The sequence below is a fragment of the Haliaeetus albicilla genome, chromosome 3 (assembly GCF_947461875.1).
Source record: "Haliaeetus albicilla chromosome 3, bHalAlb1.1, whole genome shotgun sequence".
Lineage (NCBI taxonomy): Eukaryota > Metazoa > Chordata > Aves > Accipitriformes > Accipitridae > Haliaeetus > Haliaeetus albicilla.
The window spans coordinates 28,550,177-28,569,032 of record NC_091485.1 but is presented as its reverse complement, the minus strand read 5'-3'; positions in this window follow the sequence as shown (position 1 = coordinate 28,569,032).

The window sequence follows — 18,856 nt, the reverse complement described above, 5'->3', positions numbered from 1 at the left end:
CATTTTAAAGTAAATAATTTGAAAGACTTACTAGCAATGTTGTTGCATTCTTTTTCAGCAGCAGTCTTTAACGAGAGCTAGATAGATTTCTAAAAGAAACACAATGCTTAACCAGAAGTCAGGAATTGATAAAGAATTATTATTCTATCACTGAATGTATAATGGAGGTCCCACTTTCATATGTCTTATCTGAGTTGGGGGTGGGAGAAAAATTTAAAAAAAGAAAAATAAGTTGATCTACATTTAAATAGGAATATTTGTGGGTTCAGCTTTGCAAACTGTAAAGCTTAAAGATTATCTAAAATTAACCTTTTAAAATAAATAGATCTTAATAAAGGAGGCAAGTAGTGAAATAATAAATGTCCATTAAACAAGCTGTTTCAATAAAAATGTTGTCTGCATTCTGCTAACTGGTTTTCAACAGCTCACCTCAAGATTGCCCTGGGATATAGTTGTAGCTGGAAGAGTCTCATTCTTAACTTCAGTTCTGTGCCAGGATAATTCCATTACTTCCAACAGCTGCTCCCAAAATACAACAGTAGAAGTGAGCATACTACTGAATTACTAGCATGATGGTAATAAAAATTTTTTACCATCTTATCAATCTACTATTTATTTAAAATATTACTTCACAAAGGGCAGAACTCATCTAGTGTTCAATTAGTTGACTAGCCAGCCACTTAACTGATACCTATTCAGGCAAAAAAAACCCCCAAGATTATACAAATAGCTGTCAAGGGACTCCATTAATAAGATGTAGATGCATTCTTTATTGTCTAAATTCTAAATTTTAAATTTTCATTTACATAGCTAAGACATACAGGCTTTGAGCTTGAAGCACCATTTTTCTTCTAACTAGAGTAGATGCAAAGGGCCGGATCTACTTTTAATGCGGAGCTCTAGTTTGCGCGTTGGTGCAAAGACACTTTACTTGAGGATAAGATTTGGGGCAGAAAAGCTGTGCTTTATATTTTTATGCTCTGTAAAGCATTTATGTATATACTCTATGTTTTATATTGGAGCTAAATTTTGTTCAGAAGACTACTAGCGCTGCATTTAGGAATCAGCAAGCAGGTAGAAGCAAGCCAGCATGACTGCTCAACAGGCATTGGCTTCTCAGAAATGGAAGAAAAGAGAAAAACAACAGCTAATATCAGCCTGAGACGTTTTAGCAGCTACTTTCTAGCTGGGTCCAAAGGTCATCATCACGAATGCCCCTTATTCTCTTCCACAATTAATAGTGAAAAGGTGGTTAAGAGCAGATTCTTGAACTGTCTTTCAGCTGTGATCTCTTGCCTGCTCTAACAGTATGAGCGCTTGCCACGGTCAGCAAGTTTTTCTGTGACTGAAGGTGAGCCTTGTTGCCCTGAGAACCTGAACTGCTTGTGAAGTTGTCTAATATAGGATAGAGGTTTAACAGCTGAAACAGGAAGAAAGTGAAGCCTCTATCTCTAGCAAGGAAGTAGAGCTTATTTTGCACAGTTCCTCATTTAATCCTCTGTAGATTGTGAATACCATCTCAGTTCAGGCAACTTTAAATCACCCTCAGGCAGCAACTACCTGTCTCCCTTGACTTTTTGTAGCGTTCAGCCTCATATTTTTAGATGCTCTGGCTTGCATCTAAGCTATCTAACTAAAGTAAATGGAAGATACAGTCACTCAGCATGTCCAAGCATGTCTAACAGCTTAGTTCCAGGACTCGGACTGATGGTTAGGTTAGCTATGTAGGCTGTCAGGTTGACATTACGTTAATAGCAACTGTTATGCTTTCAGATTTCACTTTGCCCCCCAAAAACAAGGCAGGGAGTTGAAATTTTGCATCAATCACACCTTGGTTGCAAAACATTAGAGATTATTGATGTGGGTTTTACATATTTATAGGTACTTGGGATGAGAGGAATTATCTTTTCTAAGTAATGCTTCTCAAAACTGAGAAAACAGTGTATGTTTCTGATCAGAAGCTGTGGAGAGAGGGTAAAGAGGCAAGAGATTTACCTGGCATTTTGTTAAGAGGGACAAAGAATATCACAGTTTTCCCTGGTACTTTGCATAAGACTTTAATTTAAAGTTGTTAAGAGAAACTACTAACTATGCACACTGTGCTTCTCATAGACACACAGCAATAAAACCAGCAGGGAGTGGGGCTTTTTAAAATACTGTTCTTTTGCAAGACAGTTGGAGTGCAATGGAATTTAAGATAAAATCCTTTACACAAGTAAATACACAACCATATGTACATGCTGTTAAAAGAGACATGCTTTATTTTGCATCAAGTGTACCCTTTAAATTTCTCAAAATAAAAGACCTTCATTGCCAAACTTTGGGCTTTATCTGGCATGTTGTTGACTTGCATCCCCTAATGTTTCAACACATTTGTAACTTAGTTCTTACAGTGTTCTTCTGGCTGCTTGAGATTAACGGTTTGGATATGGGAGGAGGGTGTTTCAACACCAACCAGAAGAAGCTTAAACTACTTTCATTTTAGTGATGAAGATGCTACTTCTAACTGTACAGAAACGCTTGTTTGTTAGTAAGTTTGTTAGAAAGAGGCTTCCAGAATTAAGCACCTATCAGCCCAGGGTTTTTTCTTTGTTTGTTTTCTAGGGTTTTGGAAGCAGGGAGGTGAGTTTGTTTGGGTTTTTTTTGCTGTTTTGTTGCATTTTTGTTGTTGTTTGGTTTGGTCTGGAGGGTCTTTTGGTTTGGTTCTGGGTTTTGTTTCGGGTTTTTTGTTTGTTTGTTTGTTTTTAATTAGAGCTTATTTCTTTATACTGTGAATTCCTGAACTATCAGTGGTGTAAGATTTTAAGTAATTTAGTTATATAGTTATATATATTTTTTTTTATATATATAACCTTTTAAATCTATTTGCTTGATGCTGAATAGTAGGTATCTCCTGATTCCAGTATAAAAGCATTTCTAGAGAAATTCAATTACTGCTTCCTTTTTCTCATACCAGTATTGTATTCTGGCTCCAGTTTGCCAGCTGTAGTGGTTTCAGTGGCAGGAAGCTCAGATAAACACTCAGTGTCATTTGTTTTGTCAACACATGTACTAGTTCTGGAACAGATCATCACAACTGGTAATCTCTTCTTTCAGAAATCTCAGCCCACGCAGTAACATCCAGAGAGAAACTCTGCCTCAAGAGTTGAATCTAATCAGAGACCAAGCCAGAGAACAAATTCTCCTGCTGCTCACACAGCTATTTCTAAATGCAGAAGCTTACGTGACAAAACCAGCTACAAAACAACATATTTTTCAAAGTCTGATCACATGCTAAGGAAAATAACTTGGAGGAATATGTAGAAAAGCATTGCTGCTGCTTGTTATTGTACTGTAAGCACTGAATCTTGTTGCAGGATTATGTACTGTAAGAAATGTCAAACTGTGAAAAAGCCTAGGAACCAAATGAGAAAACACTCACATAGTATAAGGGACATTCTAATAGTGAGAATAACATTGTGTCTATTTTCCAGGCTGGCAATACTGTATTTGCATTTCATAGACCTTGTTTTGTGTTCTCTTGGTCTCTCATAGAGTCTCTGTAACAGCACTTTGTGCACGGCATGGTTGTTTGGAGGATTCCAAACTTTGATCATCTTATGGCACTGTGACATGCTATTGCCTTTTAGCACTGGTGGGAATTAAGGGCCAATGGAGTACAAACCATAACTGTAATGAACCTCCTTTTTCCTTTGGCTTATACAATGTTTATAATCACTGCATGTGAGTTTATGGTTATCCCCATCTTTCTGCCCAAGCTAAAGGGCTTCCACTAGAAGTGGAATCTTCTGTCAAGTAAAGGCCCACTGCATTCATGTTTAAAATTTAAAATTCAAATTAATGTCTAGTATGCTGCTACCAGTGTCCAAGCTTACAGTTTCTTTTCATGGAAATCTTCTCCTGAGCAACTGATCATCAAGGATATCCCACCTGTCTTGTCATTACATTTTAAAGAGCAGACAAATATGAAGACACCTCAGTTACATAGATATACACATAGATATACATCCATACTTTATGTATACACATGTATATGTGAGGATATAGATATGCTTATATAATATGTGGATTTCCTAATATGAACTCTCATCTGTTTGCTCAACTATATATTGCAAAATGAATTTAAGCCTTCTGGGCTATATAGATAATGATTCCATTTTGACATCAAAAATCTCAGGACAGAAGGTATTTTCAGACTTCTTAAATTATTATGCCTTAGCTGAAGTAATTTTATTAAAAGTCATTTAAGTAAAAACCCAGAATGTGAGCTTTATCATTTAGAGACTTATTTAAAATTTAGATAATAACAATTCAAAGGAAAGGAGAAACAGCCATCTGGGAGTTCTAAAATTCTTTTTATTCAAGAGAGGATTTTCTGTCCTGGAGGGTAAATTCTAGAGGACACTCTGAAAACCTGTAAAAAAAAAAAATATCGTTTTGGTACTGATGCATTTCTAGTCCTTGTAGCATTCTTAGAAATGGCATATAATGAGAAAGGAAGAAAACCTTGGTAAGGGGTTTCTAATCCTCCAAAGAAAATCTTTCTGGCTTTCTAATTTCTTATATTATTCATTTTATATGCTCTGATTGTTATTTTTTAAACTTTATTGCAGTCCCCAATTTAACGTCTGTGAAGAATTAAAAGATTCTGAAGTGGACAAAAAACAAAATTCACAGATAGAGGCATAAATATTCCCAAGAATATTTTTTTCATCAATTAAATTCACTTTCTCTGTATTCTAATAGCATATCAGAATGTCACACTTAAGATAAAAGATTGGCACCATCTGAAATTAAAATTTTAATAATAATATAAGACATAGTTTGCACAATTTTTCAACAAAGAGACACCCATATTAACTAAATAAAAAAAAAATCCGTTGTCTCAGTGAAGGATACTATATCAAAGCACAGTAATTATCCTGATAACAAAAAATACTGTATACAAGAATGTGATCAGAAAATGCAGATTATCACTAGTAGAAGCAGTAATAGTAGCAGTAGCAGTAGTAGCAGTAGTTTTAAATGTCACTCCGCATACCAGGCATCCTGTGACCAGGTCACTTAATGGAAGAAGAACATGCGGTTGCAGTTAGGGGTTTGGTACCTAATGGGAGAGTACAGTCCAAAGATTCTTGGAGACCATCAAGACAGCAGTATCCCAGACCCACCATGTAACATACCTGAGTTTCACCTCTCATTGTGTGGCCCAGTACTGGGGTCTCAAACATTGAGAGAAGAGAAAATAGGATCTCTTGAAAGTGTGTGCTACAGGTACTTTCTCTGAGAAGTACTGAAGTGAGAGATGGGACAGCATACTCCTGTAGCAGCAAGTTTAAACATTTCCAGGAAGGAACTTGCAGATTACCAGTTTAACACTTGCAGATATTATTTTTTTTAATTGTCAATGCTTCTTATTTTGTGGTGTTAGTCTTACTTTTTCCTATACAATGTTAAAATGTGATTTTGTTTGGTTTTGCTTTTTATATTGGGCCTCAGCCTGTAGAAAGTAGCCTACAGAATCAGAACATGTTTTCACATTGATGGCAACCTATAAAATTGGACATTTGCAAACACTTTTGGGGGCAGGACTTGAGTTCTAATCCAGTCTCATCATTGAATGCCTGTGAGATTTATTCATGGGTATTCACATATCTGGGTTACTGTTACTTTTGTCAGTATTGTCTGTTTACAACAGAAGCTTTCTAGAAGAATGATTATATCACTGATTCAAATGTCCTTGACTCTAATAGTTTCCATCTGGAGGGACTACATGCTTGTAAAAGCTCTAGTACAATTGGGAGGACCCTTTGTGCACGTACTTTAATGTAGCCTTCTGAAATCTTTAAACATTTCCAAGACAGGTCTCTATTCCATTCACTTTCAAATGAGTTATTCATTTCAGAGAGATTACTTCAAGCCTTGCAGCATCTTTTGCATGACAAAAACTAAACTAGAAATCCAGATAGTATCCACATCACTAAACAGCATAATGTTTGGTCTAATGATTAGGCTAAGAGCCAGAAGGAGCTGGTTATGCAAGCTCAGAGACAATGAGCTTTTGCTATTCAGCATCCCACTTCTTCCACTGATTTATAGCAATAATTCTGCGATTTTGCAGCCCTTGATTTTGAGTATTGCCATTAAATTTCTCTTGAAAGTTGGGCAACAATTCCTGTTAGTTTACTGCAGATGGGGTTATTGCATGTGCAACCTTGCTTCTATGTATCCCAGATCCTAAATAAAGTATTGACTTCATAACCACACTGTTCTGTTATACACTATATCTCTATAAAAGTGAGCTTCTTATCTTAGGATACTAAATAACTTGAGACATACTTAACCCTCCTCAGTTCCTTGAGGGTTTGATTACTTAGTGCATCACAGGAATGATCAAGTCCAAGACAAGAAAATCTAAACACAGGGAAAACATATAAAGACAGCACTGTAGCAGTATAAAGATACTAAAAAAATAATTCTTACTCTCTGAAGTAAGAACTGAGGATTTCTCCTGTGATAAATAAATAAATAAATAAATAAAAAGATCTGTAATCCAAATACTTGAAGAGCCTTACTCAGACCTATAATTTTTTAACTCACATATTTGACAATTACTTTTAAAGAGTTCTACTTAAATAGAGTGTTGTGATCCTCAAAAGAATTTTTGATTAAGTACTTCCCACCTGATTTTATTTTTTTCTTATAACTAACAGGTTGCATTCTATCTGTAGCTCAAGTGAGCTCTTCAGATTTAGAAGTGTCGGAATTTAAATCAAATCTTTCATTTCTGTTTTCTTCTCTCCACCAGCACAAATAGGTATTCAGTGTCAACGCATGGGGATGAAAAGATCTTCACAGGCAGTAGTGAACCCCAGCTGAGCTGAAAGAGCCTGGAGTTGCAGAGGAAATCACATCAGTTCAGAACACCTAGGGTTTGCAAAGTACAGCCAGGCTCTACATACCTCTGGAGTCCTGACTTCTGATCTTCCAAGCCAGGAACCTTTTCAGAGTATATTGTGACTTCTGTCCAAGCCTTTTCTGCAAAGAGAAGGGGTGTGTGAACAGAAGGACTGGCACGCATGCTGGTATTAAACAGATACGGAGCTCGGTCTTGTCCAGGGTGTATACCCATATAGGGTATACCATTCAGGTTCTCAGCCTTTCAGAACCAGCCAAAGACTAGAGCTAAAATCACCAGTCCCTGAATACTTGTGTTGCTTGTTCATGACACACTTAGATGGTCCCAAGCATGTACCAAGTCATGGCATCCCCCTGCAACAGAAGGGGTTGGTCAGAATACAAGACAATGAGAGATTAGTAATACTGGAGATTGCAGCCGGATGTAGAAAAAATTGTCTTGAAATGCCCAGTCCACCTTCAGCTGTGTTTTGCCTGTCAAGTTTGCTTTATGAGATTACGATGGCTAGATTTAAAAATGTGTAATTATATATGCTATGAAGTATGCATTTTGATCAGTTTGATAATGTTGAAAAACAACAATTGCCTGTGATACTGTAGCCTCACTGACTCTACATCCAGTCATAAGCTAACAGCTATTCTGCTACTGTTAAACACAGCTCATTTTCACTGTTGTCTTCCATTAATTGCCTTTCTGAAAGCTCTAATAAGCAGTACAATCAATGTTTTGTATAGTATTAACACAACTCCAAAAATTTGGAGAACCATTACTTTGATTTTTTGTCTTGACAACTACAACCATATATTTCTACCTTATAAACAAGTCACCAAAAGTGATATCTGTGTAAATGTTTTCTAAAATTTAAGGATAATCGAAGGAGTTGTCCTTGATAGAATTCATTTGTACAACTACAGGAATAAATGAGGTCATTACTACACTAAAAAACATCGCAACTATTGCCCTGTGGGGTGGAAGTGTTCAAGTAACATTTATGGTTACAGATAGACATACACATAAACACACATATATAAATCCATATTCCAACTATATACATATATATATATGTAGTATGTACACACACACACACAATCTGGTTTTGCAGAAAACATCTGTTACTGATTGTGGTTTGACTTGTTTCCACGAGGCATTAAGTTCCTTTATCATAACCATCTGTCATTTTTTCCATGTACACTGAATTAATTACAGAATTTTAAACAGCTCATTTAAAACAAACCACAAACAAAATTACTATCTGGTGAGAGCAGTTTATGAATAATATGTGTACCGCTACTGTGAGGACAGTAGCCACTGTTAAGATTCAGTCATTCAACTCGTCTCTGAACTTTTAGGTATATAATGTTAAGTCAAGTCCTGTAATGTAAAGAAGATCATGCTGTTATAAGCAAACCCCAAATCCTTCATAATTGCAGAACTACACACAAATCAATGTAAACAGAAAATAAATTTAATCCTTAAACTCCATTTCTTCATGCAACTGTGGGAGATCAAACCTTTGAATGGTGCTTTGATGACAAATTAGCTTTTGGCGTAAGTAGGAACAATCCTCTGAGTCAATAGAAGTATACCACTTATATTTGCTGATGTAGAGCCCTGGATTTACTTTAAACCTCCTTTTTCAGCACAGGTATGGAAAGCTTGCTTTTAGAAAGCTTTTCTATCTTAAACCTGTGTACATTTTAAGATGATATTAAGTCTTTTTATTATCTCCATCAATGTTATAATGCTGTGGGGGAAGAGACATATTGGCCCCTATACAACACTTTCTCATTTCAGTTTCATGCAGGACAAAATGGGAGCAAATGCAAAAACTGTGACCCTTTCTTCTATGTGTGGACATTCTTGACTAACCTGTGTAATAAATATTAGAAATGGTCAAGCTATTTTGTTAAGAGAGAAGGCATACCATTCTACATTAATTATTTCTGAGAGAGTACACAGTGGAAATATTTGGGTAAGTGCTTGCCAAGAGTCAGGGTTGAACAGTCTAACTCATTATACTAATTGTGTTCTTTATTCCTTTGTTTTTATAGTCTGTACCAATTATGGAGACGTTAGTAAGATTAGATGTCCCCAGTTGTGCCAATTATGCAACAGTACATCCTGATTTTTGATATGAATATAGCTTCAGTTGAAAAATATATCTAGTGGCTGTTACCCTTCCACCTTTAGAGACATAGCCTCTGACAAACTATAAACTTGTGGTTGGGCTACTTCATGTCTTCATTTGTTCTCTTATAAAAGCTCTCCACCTTCCCACAAATTGTTAAACAATTACTTTGCTTATCATCTTCCATGTGCATTATAATTTCATCACTTTCAATCTGAATTTTTGCTGAAGATCATGGGTTCCTTTGATCTTTGAGATAAAAGTAAAATTCTCAGTAAGTATGCCTTTAATGGCATCTTTCCAGCTTGCTTTTCTTGTTCTCTATAGCCAAACAACTGCATCCCAACATCTTAAAATACAGAGCTGTCACTATTTTAAGTACTCAGTCCCATTTGCTCTTAATTATTGCACATTTAAACTGAAAATTCTCCATTTCTAAAGATGATATAAGCTTGTATATATTCTAATTAGGCAAACTAAATTTATTTTGACTACATAATAAAGTAAACCAAACAGAAAGCTAAAGTAGGAATGAAGTGCACAGAAAAAACTACTTTATGAGTACATTAAGAACTTCTAATTTAATACTAGAAAGTTAGGAATTGTCATAATTGAAGTTACCTATCCAACAAATGATTTATGATAGTCTTTAAATCGCATGAGCTTATAGTACTTTTTGTGCCACTGTGGGAAACACATGCCTTGAAGGTATTACTCTGATTCATCTGTAGAAAAGGCCTGGTGCTGTTTGTTCAGTGATGCAAGCATATTTTTTGGAAAAAAAAAAAAAAAGTGTGACCAAGTAATTAAAAGTTTTATCATAAAGTGTACCACAAAAGCACAACACTAATTTAAACACCTCCTTTTTTGAATGACTTCAGAACCCTGACAGCTGTCATTAACAGCTTTATTCTGGTATGTACTGTCTTTATTTAAGACTCCCCTTTTCAAGGTTGATATCAAGTTCTGTCATATAAAGTTCTATATGGTTTACAGGGATAGTGTGAACTCTTACAACTATTGCTGATGGCATATAATGATGTCATTGTCTGTGTAGGATGTGATCAGATTTAGCCAGAAGGTGTCAGAAATATTTGCTGAATAGAGAGGAATTCCACTAGCCTTTCTTACCCTGTTTTCTTATACTACCTTTATCAGCACAGAGAGGCCAAGTTCTGCTGCCCTAGTCAGTCGAGGACTTAAGGATCACTCAGTGGTGTCATGAAAGTGACATAGCTGTTCCACCTGAACGTCCTGACTGCTCCACAGTGCCATACTGTGCAGCCCCATAGGCTTCATGGGTGTGTTCCCAGCCAGGAGTGGTACTGGCAGGAGTTCTCCTGGGCTGTCCACACTTTTCTCAGGATGCAGGTTTGTGAGGTTTACAACACCTCATCTTCACATTTCAGCTTCTTTGAGTACATGGCCCTGGTTTATCTGCAAAGCAGGCCAGCTTTGAATGTCATCAAAAGCTCCCCAGCACAAGCAGCACCCCCACGCCTTCCCGTTTTCTATACTGCCTCTGCTGCCACAACAGCTACAGGTTTCTGCTCTCCAAAACTCTTCCACAGGAGACCCACTAAAGAAGGCAACACACATACCTACAGCAAAGGCCAGAATATTTGTAATCCCTCTCCCAGTGGTTTAGCTTTTGTGCATTGCTTTCATCTGGAGCCTGTGGTCTGACACTTCCCTTGAGCACTGTAACCACAAACGCCGGGAGATCCAAATTTACCAGGTAACACTGGTCAAACACAGAATACTGTGCCAGCCAGAATCATACACAAACGCTATAGCGCTTATGCCATCTACCACTGAGACCCATGGCAGCTACTCTACAGTCCCTGCTCTACCTGCCCAAGCCCAGTTTCTCCCAGCTGGTACCTACTGAACAGCCCAGATGTGCTAAATATTAACAAGCAACAGCCCACACCTGCAATGTGGACCCCCTCTCCCTCACCAGAAATACAAGTAGAGAATGGTCTCATGAAAAGCAGGAAGAAAACTCCTTCCAGAGCGTACAGGCACTGCTGCCGAGATCCCAATCCTATGCTAACAATGCTAATGCGAGCAATGCTGTGCTAACAGGGTTGCTAATACAAGGAGTCAGGCAGAGTCCTGAGGTGGCATAAGAGTAACTGGGTGAACACTGAGTACCGAAAGAGGCTCAGGCAGGTTCAGGAAAGCTGAGATTTCCACAGACTTTAGCACATAAAAGGCAGCCAAAATATAGACTAAACATTTTCTGAAATGCAAAACTCTCCTGTCTGACTATCACAGATGAAAGAGACTCTAGCTTGAAAGAGGGCACCTCTGAGGAAGTTGAAAACCTGACTGACTCCATCTCTCTGTGTTGTGCAAGACTGAAAAGAGCGTTCTTTCAGGCAAGGGCAGCCACAGTACAGTTGTGTGCATGTGGAGCATATAGTCAGCTATAAAAGCCAGTGGGAATGGAACCTTTTAACCAACAGGTCATTATCTCTGCACATAATTAATATAATCTGTATTAACTGTATATTAATATAACCAACATGTCAGTAGGTTGTTGTTACCGAAGAAATATTTACATTTTTAACTGAGAGATAAGTAGTGAAGGTCTTCACCTAGAACTGATTTTATTTTTCATGTTCTATTTATTTATAATTCTGCTGAGAAATATACTGCATAATGACTTTACAATTTGCTTTCAGAGAAATATATTGCGAGGCTGCACACTGACATTTGTACAATTTTATACCACATAGCACATACAGAATAGACTAGGGAAATTAGTCTCAGATTTATAAACAAAACTTCTTACACAAGTGACTCATTTTACTTGAATGTGGATGGTCCTTAATGGGAACACATATGTTTATGCTAAATAACCTGTAATACCAACTGAGGTGGCACAATTCTCTCTGCCATTAGGAAGATTGATTTTGCCTTGGAGTGCCTCTACTCAACAGAAGTACCCTTCAGGTAAGTTGAAAAAGTTATCAGGCGTGTAGTGTAAATGAGCAGTGGAGATTCTGGAGATGGACGAAAACTGTAGCATGCCATTGAAAAGCATTTTCTGTTCCCTAAGATGCTAAACATTCATCCATGAAAAAAATACTGTGTAACTGTGATAACGAAATGTTTCTTATAAATTGCCTAACAATTAAGGCACGGAAGAAGAATTCTGAAGTTGGGAAAAAAAAACAACCAAACCCCAGAAATACTGAAATTTAACCTCTCAAATCATAAAGAATAGAAAATATTTAATGACAGGTATAGGCAACCATAAGACAAGATTAATTCTGTTAAATTGCTAGCAATACTCCACTGTAAATCTGCTGTGAGATCAGATTAAGTTTAGATTAAGTATAGGGTAGCTGTCAATATGGAGGAGCTTGGAAGATGATTTTTGGTTAATAAAATGCCTAAATGAATATGGCAAATTTGACAACATCATTTTTTTGGAGTTGTTTACAAACACTGTAGTCTAGTTACAAACAGGACACCTAATAATCATGCAAGGCCAAAAATGCTAATGAAAACCACAGGAAGGGAGGGCAGAAAGAGAAAGAAGGAAGGCATATTGTACTATTTATTTTGACTTTTATATATTTAAATTAGGTTACTGGGTTCTAGTTCTTGTAACCAGTTCCTCAGAATTATAACTCTTATGTCCAATCTTGTCTGTCTGAGAGCTTTGGTGAATCCAAAGGATGAAGTGTAGATACCCAGAGGGACTAGATATATATTTATACATACATATAAAACACATCTTTGCTATATAAATGTATTCCACAGGTTTGAATTATGCATTTCAGTATGGAGTTATAAGCACTTAGATTCAGTAAATTCTAAGGATATCTCTGTTAAGAGATATATCTGAAGCTTTATTCATTTATTTATTTATTTGCTTTCACCCTATGATGTGTGCATAAATTAAAATGCTAATTTTATCTCCCTACCCTGTTTAATTTAAGTCCATGAGGTGCTGGGTGAGGAGAACGGAGGAGCACTTAAGCAGGTAACAACTATGCTCAGGCATTAGGCTGTTCAGACCAAACAAGGTGTCATCTACTCTTTCAGAAAACAGTCTATTCTTTTAGCAGGTAACACTAGCTTTTTTTTTTCCTAAATTTTTGAAATTGTTTTAATTTATGCCAAAACTAAGTGGTAGGATAATAAAATTATCCAAAGGTCTGTCACATACCAAGAGAAGAATTTACTTCTGTGGAGGCATTTTTTAAGTTTTCTTGAGACATACAAACCATGTATTTTTTCCTATTGCAAAAAAAAAAAAAAAATCCCTTTGCTCCTTGTTTTTCCAAGTATTCTCACAGAATGAAAAGGGATGGCAGGGAGGGGTAAAGAATGGGAAACTTGATGCAACCACACAACTGTCTAACACAAAAATAAAAATCTACTGTCCCAAGACAGTTAAGTCAAAACCTTATTAATTGTTGAAGACGGACTGTAAAGTCTACCTGTTATCAGACCTCGAAACTGAATCTAGGTCATGACAGTCTCCATAAACCATTTATCATATATTGAAAGGGATGACTATTAGTTCAAACACAGACACTGAATCCACTTATTGTTTTGAAATGTGAAGGGCTGGACAAAAAAGGTTCTCTAAGCAACCAGGAAGCAAACCATATCAGAAGTTGAAGCTCAATTGTCAAACTTTTGAATAACAACAACAACAACAACAACAACAATAATAATAATAATAATAATAATAATAATAATAAAAAACAACTTCATAATGTGTCAGTGTAGTCTTTGAATGGTGGTGTAATGTATGTAATGTAAATGTTGACTGCTAGTTATCACAGTGTCATTGGCACATCCAGTTAGGACACAGACATATAGGACAAGGGTGACAGTGTCTAAGTCAGGAACGGGGACTGTCTATATAGGGTAAAAAATAAACATAACAGAATGATAGATTTTTTTTAAATCTTGCTTATTTTTATTAAAGGGGAACAATCTTTTCCAGACATGGAGGTCTTCGCACTATACTGCTGATATTTATTCATTTATTTATTTATTTATTTATTTATTTAAAGCAAAGTGTGCCTTTGGACCTAAAACATATCTGTATTCATACTGTCTGCAAGTTTCACATGGAATAAAAGGGTGACGTAGTCAGGAAATTATCAATAATTTGCTGCACAACACCACTGCTCCCTCTGCATGTCTTTGCTGAAGCACACAACAGACTTCTGCCCCTTTGGAACTATTCAGAGAACTGTTCACAGAATTGAATCTGTATGTAACCATGGTCAGTCATATAAGTAGCTGCCGGAGATCTTCAGTGAGTCAATATCATACAATACCTTTGTTATTATTTCTCATGGAGACATTGCTTATCATCTTCTAAGGTGATTACTCACATTTTTACACAGAACAAGACAAGATCTGTGGACAGTCGTATGATCCTTTCAACATGCAAGCTTCATCTTGTACATTTCTTTAGAGTATTCCAGATACAAACAAGTCTTTGGAGCCCAGTGGAGCATTGCATTAGAGACCTGTGAGCAAGATGGTGTGTCTACACAGTGAACTGGGGTGCTGAACATGCATATTTTCCAAAACAGCACAGCAGAATCAGCACAGTGCTACGTCCCAGCTAAATAGATCTGCCTGTTAGCGGGGCTTATTATCTCTGAGCAATCACAGGCATCTATGCATTTATCCATCTTCCAGCTCTGGAGTTTAAACATCTTCTGCTAGCTTGGGGACCTCTGCACTGCAACCTGCTGTGGAGAGTGAATGCACCAGTCTCTCTAGTGTGGCCACAGAGCTCTTGTACAGAGCCTGCAGAGCTCGAAAGGCAAAAGCACCTCAACCTTTCCAAGCTTATTATTTCCCCTGCCAACAAAAATCAATTTAAAGAGCTCCATGATTAGCAAACTCCAAAGACTCAGGTTAGCAAGTTACCGGTCCTCAAGTCACCTGTGAAACAGCCAATATTTTGCAGCGTATATTAGAAGTGCTACCAATATCAAGATCTACACATAAGATGGTAATCTGCTAGACTATTATAACATTCTCTCCCTGTGAGACAATGTTTCCCCATACACTGAGAAAATATTTGATAAAAGTGTGCAGGTATCTACCATAAACAGCTCTACACTGATTGTGTCCCGAGGAAATTCTACCTTTAATAATTATCCTGTATAGAATGTTAGTTCTAAATCTCTACATAGCATCAGAGAGGACCTTGGGTCCTCCCACAATTTTTCTTCTACGTCTGTAAAATATAGATCTGATACAAAGTGCATTAGAAAAGTCTATCTCCTGACTCTATACAGCTGACTTTTACTAATAAGTTAAAACTATTTTACCCTTAGCTCTTTTGATTCAGCTTTTGGAAGGTAACATGATGTACTTACTGTTATCATTGCTTTTTGTGAAAAACTTACTCTGCAATTTCATAGGCAGCTATTGAACATATCAATTAATGTGCATATTTTATGTCTGTATGTTTCTGGGCCCTTCTAGCTGATTTATTCAGGCTGTAGTCTGCATATCTGCAGGGAAATGGTTTTTCAACAGACATGCACCCTGATTCTCTAACAACTGCAGTGCAAAGGATGTGGGTCAACAAACAAGGAGCTTTGATACATAGATGCCAGATGTGCCAAGTATTTTCAAACACAACTGCTGCACTTTCACTCCTTGTTAGAAAATTAGCTCAGAAATCTGCACTAGTATGTATTTAAGAAATCTAGCACCTTTCATTCAGTGTTTTTTGTGTATCCATGGAGTAGGACTAGACAGATACTGAAATATTCAACTTCTCTTGCTGCCTGAGTAGTTTTACAAATACATAACCCAGACACAAGAGCAGTACACTATTTTTCTTCCTGAAAGCACTGCCGCTGAAAGATATCACTTGCAGGAATAATGTAGAGAGAATGGGAAATGTGTTCTGCTTCAACCACCAGCTCTAATTCAGCTTGCTAGAGCTATTGATTTGATACTGCATTGGGATGGCACTGGAGTGCTGAGCCCAAGTCCCCTTACTGCTAACAGTAGACATTATTGTGGCAAGCTGGTATTCAGTTTTGCTCAAAAACAGTACAATGAAATTGAACTATTGGTAGGCAATATGGACAATGTGAATGCTGATGAGTAGAGGTAAAGACTGCAAACTAGGTATTTCTCAGCAAAAGATGAATCTGTAAGACTGCATTTACACTTCTTCCAAAACAGGAATGGACCAAATTAAGGGAGTTCCTAAAACTTTGTTCCAGAAACATCGATCCAGTGTTCAAAGTGGCTGTTCAACTATTTTGTCAGAGGACATAAGAGAAAGACCTGAACATTAAAATCATCATTTCCAGTTTCAGCAGAAAATATTCTAAAGAGAATTAAGTATTTGAAAAAAAATTTAGTAGTTGAAAGTAAAAAAGATGCTGAAGCCAACTATGGCAGTACTTTTACTTCTCTAACTGTCTTGCTTAAAGCTTTTCTTATCATTTACTGGCATGGCCCTTTGGGCCTCTGTGAAGCTCTACTGATTTAAGTGACAGGCACAGAAGTCCATGCTAGCAGATCCAGAGGCAAGATCAGGGCACAAGGTGGTTCATAAATAAATGTAAGAAAGGTAGGTACCTCTTGGGCCTGTGAGATTTGCAGCTACCTGTTTCTCATTTGGGAGAAAAAGGTTAAGTCTTAGCTTTCAGTAAATCCAGAAAGTTAATGTAACTGCTCCTCGCAAAAAATGTATGTACACAGCACAATGATGAAAACTGACCTTAGTCAGAATGAGCTAATTATATGTCCCAGATATGCTACAGGTGAATGTGTGTCCTGAAGGTTGAGGCTGTGATTCTTCAGCAGCAACTGTGCTGTAAGGTGCACCAGCCCACCCTCATCCCCCAGGCTCCTTCTGCTCCAGGAGCCCCTGCTCAGTGCCAGCACAAAGTGTTTATGCAGCCACAGAATGGATTGGATTGATGAACTAGTTTATATTAAACTGTCCCTGCAAAAATGTTTGAGCTCTTTTACAGCTGGATCAATTCCCCAGTTCACCGCAGGAACAGCTGGATGCAACTGTGGGTAGCAGCAAACACAGAAGGTGGCTTGATGGTGGGAAGATGTGCCTGGCAATACGGTGGAATTAGTTTATGCAGCCATGTCACTGAACATGAATCTGCAGCCTAGCAGAAGAGAAATGCAGAAATATATGATAGATTAAGATACTGCTGTGATAGAAAATGTGATACATCATAGATTTTATAAATTATCTTCACTAACTTCTAAAGTTGCAACTTTTTCTGTAAATCTTAAAACAATTTAGGACTAAGATGGATTCAGTCATCAGCCACGACTACTACTGTCTGTTATTTGTCAGGTAATAATGGCTACTCAGCATCATTTAGTAAATACAAATATAAACATATAAAAGAAAGTTACATTTAAATTAAGGTATCTTAGATCATAAATATTTATCTTACTGTTTGTATTTGCTGAATAATGTTACATATAAACACAGTGCATTTGAAAAGAAAAGCAAAAAAGGACAAAAATAATCTTCAGTGAGGGAAGCTGTTTATGGTACTTAAGTAGTAATGTGATAATTACCCATGCATAGCCACTCAATTGTGAGCATGGAAATGTTTAATTAATTAATATATTAAATTAATCATAATGCAGAAAGATGTCAAAGGCTGCATTGCAGCATTTAGCTAGAACTTTGCAGTTTGTGTCCAGTTGCACTGATCCTGGAAAAGTTTAAGGTCAAATTATAACAAATGGTACTACAACTTCTTATCAGAATCCTCTGATATAGGACAGTACTGAGGGATTTCTCCCCTCACACATACTCTTGAGATATTTTATGTTGGTTCTGAAGGGAGATAGGACCTTGGCTTTTCCAGATTGATTAAGCCCATATGAAACACTTTTCTTGGTTTTCTTTTTTCCCCCCCTTCATGTTCCCAACTGTGGGAATACTGTATTCCTCAAGGTCCTCAAGAAGACAGAAGTTAGGGTAAAAACACTCTGCATCATCTATACCTCATGATGCTTCTGCAGGGAAATCAGGAGAATGCTATGAAAAAGGTACATAAACATTATTTACATTTTTCTTACAATTTAGGTAAAACTGATTGATTTCTGCTCTCAAAAAATCTGTAAATACTCATTTACATCTGGAAATCAATCACTGTGGCTGCACATTAGCCTCATTTATATTTCTGCTGCTGTTCTAACTAATGACTTTGTTGGAATGAATATATGTGGAAACTGAGAGTTTTAAGTAAACATTAGGGAAAATTATAAAATTTAACCTTCTATTCATACTTCTATGCTTATCCCGACTATCTGATTCCAGATGCAGTATTGATTCATACCATATGACCTGTCTAAATTGACCAACTAAGAGTTTCACTATCAAGACCTTACAAAGAAACACCAAAACAGAAGCTGCAGTAAAAGATGTCACTTCCAGCTTTTTCTTGTGGAAAGTGCTAGATAAGGTTTATGTGCTTTGCTTGATTTAGGCAGTGATGTTCAAGCAGTACTTAACATGACACTGGTTCTCTAAGGTGAACAGGTTTCCTGAATCTCAACCAAGGCAAGACTGAGGCGAAAAAGCTGAGGCTGGAGAAACAGGTTGGGAGGGAGCAATACTGTTCTCATTGATTTAATAGTTAATTACCATGCTGTAGTTACTATCAGGGTCTACTAGTACTTACAACAGAGGCATGATTTTAGACTTCCAGCTGGCATTTGAATTGTTAGACAAGTCCTCCAGTCAGCTTTTTATCTTCTGCAGTTAGGTTGTGATACAAATTCAGTTTCACATGCTTTTATTTTCT